A 7,434-nucleotide genomic window follows, 5' to 3' on the forward strand; every position below is an offset into this window, starting at 1 on the left:
TTTAAGCCTATTGATGTGGTGAATAAGAATTATTGATTTCTGTATATTGAACCATCCTTGTATCCCAGGGATGAATCCTACTTGATCATGGTGCACAATTTTTTTGATGTGTTTTTGTATCCGATTCGCCAGAATGATATTGAGGATTTTTGCATCTATGTTCATTAGAGATATTGGTCTGTTGTTTACTTTCTTTGAGGTGTCTTGGTCTGGTTTCAGAATCAGGGTGATATTGGCCTCAGAGAATGAATTTGGAAGAGCTCCCTCTTTTGCTATTTCCTGAAATAACTTGAAAAGTATTAGTATTAATTCTTCTTTAAAGGTTTTGTAAAACTCCGCTGTATGCCCAGGACCGGATGGGGGTTCCGCACCGAGGGTCCCGCGCCACTCCTGATTCCCTCGATCTGACTATCACGCTCATGGGAGGGGTCCTTAAGTTTTCCCCGCTGTGTGGAGAGGGAGGGCTAGGGGGTTACACACCTGTCACCGCCGGTTTCAATGAAGTTATCTCCTCCGCTGCATTCTGGTGATGTCAGTTTTCTGCCATGGTTGTATCCCATGCAAATGGCAACAGTTCGTTCCCTTTGCCGGGTGACCAATGCAACGGGTGGGTCCTGACTAGCTCTCCAAAGCCCCGTCTCAATCCTGTGGCCAATGCCTATGCAGGCTCCGTTGGTATTAACCTCCACAGGTTCAGAAGGGCCGACCAGTTGTTTCAGTGGGATCGTTTAGTGCTGAGTCACAGCGGTTTGTCTGTGAGTCACAGGCAAAAGGGAGCTTGAATTCAGCCGATCCGGGCTCGGTGTGTGTTCTGAGAGGCCCAAAGTGTTCGCACCAGATCCACGTCAGCTCAGCATTGCCTAGTGATCCTGGGAAAACAGCATTTAGACGGTTTACAACTCCCTATGCCTGCGCAGAGACTTGATCTCTCCACACCCGCCGCCATGTTGGTTCCATTCAAAGCAGTTTAGAATCAAAGACCAATTGTTCCCATGATAATGGATTGAAGACAAAGCTCCTGGACTCACCAACCTTCCTGTTTTAGTTCCCAGAAAACCTTCTTGAGGGGCAGTCTTTTTTCCTGAGGTCAATTTACCACTAAGATATTTTGCAGAACACTTCTCTCCGTAAAAACTGTTTTGAAGACATACCTCTGTCAGTTGCACTTCTATTAGTGAAAATGTCTCCAAAGAAGTGAGCGTTAATGTACTAGTCTTTTAATGTTTGCCAAGCTTTACTCAAGTTACAATCTTTGAAGAATTTGAAAGACATAAAAGAAGAGATTCCAACAAGAGCATCTGTAATTGTTATGTGACCTCTAATGATGTTAGTGAATTTTGTTGGTATTCTAAGTCACCCATGAATGTGAGTTCATCTCTCCCTTGTGACTTCTGCTGTATAAATGGCTCAGCTTAAGCAGAACCATCTGTCATTTTTGCAGAGCCATTTAAGGCCAACCCATGTCTGATTTCCTGGGATGGTTTCTTGAGTGCCTTCCCCACATGGATTCCAGTCCCTTGAACTATGAGGCCTCCTGCCTGGCTCTCTGTCCTCTGGCCTCAGGGCTCTGGGGTCCTAAGGGAGGTTATTCTTAGTTTGTTCACTTTCTTCTCTTCCTGTTCTCAGTCATCCACCCTATCTCCAAATTTCAAAAGTCTGCAAATAACTGTCCAGCAGAGGAGTTCTGGGGAGAGTCTCCATGAGCTAATGCACAGCACCTCTGTTCTCTAGGAGCCAGGGTAGCAGTGATGCCCACAAAAACAAAGTTAGTTCTTGTTTTATTTCTCTCAAATTGCACTGTCCAGACTGTCCACTGTGGGTCCTACCTCAGCTCCACCCCACACTGTGGGAGGCCAATGAGCACATGACCTTCTCTGACTCTGCTGCTAACCAGTGCAGCATCCAGTGGTCATGCTGTAATATGGATAGCCGTGGTCTTCTAAGGTCTGAGTGACTGTGTCTTCGTGCATGGGCATGCCTTCCTGTATCCCCATGGGTTGAGCTATGCTCACCTGTTCCTTTGTGATATTACCCTTTGTCCATTAGGATAGAATGTTCCATGGAAACATCCTTGGTGTGTCTTATTGTGCCCTTGGGTGTGGCCTACCTAGATGTCAGTCAACCTGCTGAGAGCAGACATCATGAAGCTAGACTCAGTCCCTTGAAACCTGACCCCTTGCCTCATTTGAATAGTTTTTCCTCAATAAAAGGGGTCAGCATATGGGCTCGCTCTCTCTCTCTCTCTCTCTCTCTCTCTCTCTCTCTCTCTCTCTCTCTCTCTCTTTCTCTCTCTCTCTCTCCAGATGCTTAAGGTCAGAGAAGCCATCACAGCACCCCCAAAGGAAAAGGTACTTCTGTCTCTTGTGTGGTTATTTCACATAGCCCAGTTAGCCCAGTTCCCCTGGAGTGACCCATGAGTGTTTTAATTGCATGCAACCCAGCAACTGGCATCCCTGGGTGAGTGAAATGTTTGAGTGTTTATGTCACTGGGATAAATACAACACCACCCCTCAGTAGGAAGCCAGGCCCTCTGCTGTAATGAAGCTTGGAGAGCATGCAAGTGTGGATTGGCTTTTTTCTTAAGCCTGCCTCTGCTTTACTCCAACCTTCAAACATGTGCCCTCAGCACCCAATTGTGAAACTCAGTGAACTCTTTTCTCTCTGTCTCTTCCTCTGCCACCTGTGGCTCTTTGTTAACCCTGCCTGTGTCCCAACAGCTCCTTCCACCTTAAGGAAGGTGGGCCTCCACCAGAGGACAAGGCTGGCACCTTCAGAGCTGATTGATGATGAGGCAGTCCATGTGCACCATAGTTGTGATTCTGGCATGTACCTGAAGGGGTTCAATAGAAATACATACTTCACATTTGTTGTTACATATATGTTCCTATCTAGGTAGATTTTTTGATAAAGGTATGTAACAGGACATGATATATTTGTCATCAACAGATAAAAAGTAACAGAAAATGTTGTAGATAGCATGAAATGGTATATACATATTCCATGTAAATATACAGGACTTACGCTGTGTTGTATTTGCATTATTTAGATATACAGATTTGCTTATATTTACTCAGAGTGAGTGATATAATTCTCAGGCCAAATTCTCACTAGGAACAAATGAAACCCTCAGACAATGTTCTGAACCCAGGGAATGCCCATCCTGTCATAACCTCTGTGCTGGCCACACAGTGCTAAGTGGGCCTCCAGGCTCACTGGGGAGTGTGATCTTCTGCAGGAGCCATGAGAAGATGTTGCTGAACTTGCCCATCTCATTGTGCACAGGCAGCAGACCTGAGCAGAGGGAGTGAAACCTTGGGTTGAGTTCCAAGGGGTCTCCTAGCATCTGTCTGGTGGTGGTGAGTGGACTCCTGCATATATTTGCCCCAAGTCAGGCTGCCTAGGCTGTGGATGAAAACCTGAGGGCTCCTGGCCTTCCAAGTACTTAAAATGACATCAGTGGACAAAACAGCAAAGGAATACGCTGGGACACTCAGTATTAAGGCTTGAGTGGCAGAAGGAAACAGGCATCAGAGAGCGTATGTCTGTCCTGTGCTTAGCATGGGGTCATGGGGTCTGGATGAAACCACAGATGTGAAGTGTCAAAGGAATGATTGGGCCACATGGCAGAGCTTCATCTGACTGGGGGCATGAAGTCACTGTTCTCTCCTTACTGCTCTCTTTGGAGAGAGTCACCATGTAGAATCAATGGGAGAGCCATGGGCACCACATTCTACTTCTGGAGGACAAAGTATCTGTAGGAGCAATTAGGACCTGCTGTACTGGGCCATCTCTCTACTGCCCAGTCCTTCGTCTGTTTGTTCAGTTGCCTTCAGGTAGGTTTGGCCTGGTGGGCATCTGGTGTAATGTGGGTTACAAGGCTGCAAAATGCTACTTACTCTGTTCAACCAGCAGTTCCACATCTGGTGTGGGACCTCTCAGTCACCTCCTGTTCCTTCCACATTTTCCATGACCTTTCTTTTAGCAATTGTTTCTTGCTTACACTCTCAGGCTCAAATTGGGTATGTCTTGCCCTATTGCTGGGTGCTGGGTTCTGCTATTCATGCACAGGCCCTGGAACTGTGGCTGTATGATGGTATTGCATGCTGTCTGCTGCTAGCAGGCTCACCTCTTACCCTACTGCTGGTTAAGCAAAGAAAACAGCAAGTGTGACCAGCCTATGCACACACATATCTGCAATATTGTGTCTGTCTTCAGAAAAGCATGAGTTTGTTCTGATCCTCTCACCCTGCCATAATACTGCCTGAACATCCCAGCCACAACTCCCCAGCCACCATTCATACCCTGCCCCTCCCCTGAGCCCCAAGTGTACCCTTTATGGTCACCAATGAACTACATGCAGAACATGTAGGCATGAATGTGGCCTCGCCCTTGGTGCTGCACACTGTGGATGCAGAGCAGGCATCTTCTTGAACAGCCTTCTTCATCAGGACCCTTCATATGTCCTGCACATGGAAAACGTGAGGGAAATGAGGCCAAATGTGGAAAGGACGAAACTCTGAGAGTGGCCAAGAATGATTGCAACCTGTCTTTCGTCCTGCATCCTCTGTCTCATGGGAAGACAGCAAGCAAGGTCATTCAGGCTACACAATTTGGACCCTGCCAGGGCTGAAAGAGGCTTCTCTTGGGAACAAAACTGCTTTAGGGGGTAATGGGTTAGAGCAGTTGAGTAACTCCCATACCTGCTGTCCTGGCATTAGGCATGTGGTGTGAGCACACGTAATCAACACCTTTTTTAGGTGAGAATTATTGCATAAAGAATCCTTTCTAAGGCAAAATGTACATGGCCAACACTTCCATTTAGAGCTCAGGGTCCATGAGGGGCAAGGGTCTTCCATGAGTTGGGAAGCCCAACCCTGAAAGGAACTAGCCCCATGACCCATGGAGTCTCATGTGTGCCTTCCTCCTCTGCTCAGTCTTTCCTCCTGCTCTCATTATCCTTCGCTTTATGACTCTCATTAGATGATTATTTCATCACGTTCATCATCCACTTAGGACCAGAAATGTCATCATTTACTCATTTCCTTGAAGAAGTAACAAAATCCATAAAATCTGATTTTTACAAATTTTGGGAGAGGTGATCACCTGCACTTTTTTTTTCTTTCTGAAATTCAATAAGAAACTCAGCAAAAGAAATTAAAGTAAAAGATTGGCAATGGTACTACCTCTAAATGAATTGCTGCCCATTTTGTGAATAAACTGTGAGGTTCATTTAATTAATTAGTGGAATAAACTGAAGGAATTAAATATTTCCCAAAATATTCTAGCTGAACCTGGCTGAGATGAGTAAAGAAACTGTTTATGTTAAATTTTATGTAAGATTATATAAATTTCCTAAAACCCCCTAAAACTTTCCTAAAACTCTGTAGCATGAAAAGTAAGACCCTTAAGATCAATGATAATTTGCAGTAAAATAAAGTTCCTGTGATTAATACCGTTTTTATTTTCCAGCTTCATCTGCTTTGCACATGTGATAACTTTGTCCTGAAGCTGCTCTGGTGCTCTGAGAACCCTCACAACCTCCAGCATCATGGTGGACCCAAGGACTTCCTTGCTGGAGGACCCCAGGGTTTCCCTGTCTCATTGGACATGATCTTGTGATGATCACAGGGCCAAAAAAAAACTGGATACTGACATTTTGAACCCATCTGGTTGGTGAGGGGTCCCACTACCTATAAGTCATGGCTGTGATGAGGAGGAGGAGGACAAACAAAACACAGAGGCCTTCTCAGAAAGAAGAGGGGAGTGGATGTAACCAGCACCAATACATGTCTCAAACATGCTTGCAGGGGATGAAGAGGGTTGAGACTGATGCTGTGTGGTTCAGGTGCAGGGCATAGGCTGACTTGGTTTTCAGGACATCTGCATCTCTCCAAGTCTGGCGGCACAGGCTGTCTCTCTACTGACACCTTCAGGGGAGACACTAGAGATGCATAGCCAGACTGTGGTTGGCGTCCCTGAAGACACATTCCCTGTGGCTCCTGCCAGCTGCTACTGGAAAAGGCCCTGATGGACAAGCTCACTCTTTTGTCTTTGCATGCATAGGGAAGCATTCTGGCACCTAAACACTGTGTCTGTGTTGCAGACATGACTCTGAATTTCAGGGAGGCTCATGAGTTTGTTGAATGGTTACATGAACTATAAACAGTAGATTCCAAAGCCTAACAACCCCATACCAATGTCCATGCCATGGTCCACTCAGGTGGCTGAAGGGTGAGTGGCATTGCATTTGGATGATCTTGGCCAGAACTTGATACCTGAGTGTACTCTAGCTCACACAGAGAAAACATGCCTGAGGTCCACTGGATTGGGGGCTGCATTGGTGATTGTGCAAGACATCTGTGGATATTACAGCCTGGCATGCAAGAAACAGTACATGGCCCACATAAGACCACTAGCCTCTTGGATCCACAGCCATAGTGACAAGGCTGATCTTAAGCCATGGGTCCAATGCTAGACCCATTTTCATCCTTTTCTAGGATTTGGGTGGACATCAGAATCCTTCCTTTCCTGGGCTGTTATCTGGGAAGAAGAGCTGCCAAAGGTGGACATATCCAGGAGGCAGCCTCTTTTCCCCACCTGGAGAAAGGCTGTCTGCAGTTGCACAAGAGGCCAACATCCAGGAAAGAGTATGTGGGGTTGTAGAGAGACCCATAAATATGTGAACATTCAAGGTCAGCCCTAGCTCTATGCAGACGGTGCTCCATCCTAGTATGAAAAGTCCATGTCCATGCTTCTTTTTATTTCTTTGAGCTCATTCAAGTTGGGATTTTTTTTTTACTAGCAAAGGAGTGTCCTGCAGTATAATGTTTATAGAAACATTAATCAAAACATGAGTAAAGAGGAGAACACTGCAACACAGATACCAACATTCAGATGCCTACCAGTAAGCAGGTGTGGAGGGCATTGGCAAAGCCTTGATCTGGTCCTGCTTCTCTCTGCATCACTTGATTGACAGCATGAAGCCTCATATCCTGAGCTCCTTCAGCACAGCTCAGGTGGGCACTGGCCAAGCAGCTGAAGCTTTCAAGAGGACAATGGCCCAAGTAAAGTCTTTGAAGTTTCCCCCAAATTACTTGATGCAGATGTTCCCATAAGTAGCTGCCCAGTGGTTGGGAAAAATCTTTGACAGCACTGAGGATCATCTGGTATATTTGTTGCTCATTGTTGGCTAGGCAACTGTTTTGGAATCCATAATCATTCCCATCAGGGAGTCTCAGGAGTGGTGAAAGGGTGTATTTGGTCATATTTCCCTGGTTGGCCCCTGTGTTAAAATGGTTGCTACGACCAGAGTGGACTAGGGTGAGCTCTCTAGCAATGGCCACATGGCCTAATTGGATGTATTATCATCACAGGGCTTTGATCTTTGCTGCTTCAGTCTGTAGCAGGGAAGGACCTCAGGCTCCAAAGACCATG

This window comes from Marmota monax, unplaced genomic scaffold, assembly GCF_021218885.2.
Source record: "Marmota monax isolate L192 unplaced genomic scaffold, Marmota_monax_Labrador192_F-V1.1 WCK01_AAM20220418_F8-fsc00289, whole genome shotgun sequence".
Lineage (NCBI taxonomy): Eukaryota > Metazoa > Chordata > Mammalia > Rodentia > Sciuridae > Marmota > Marmota monax.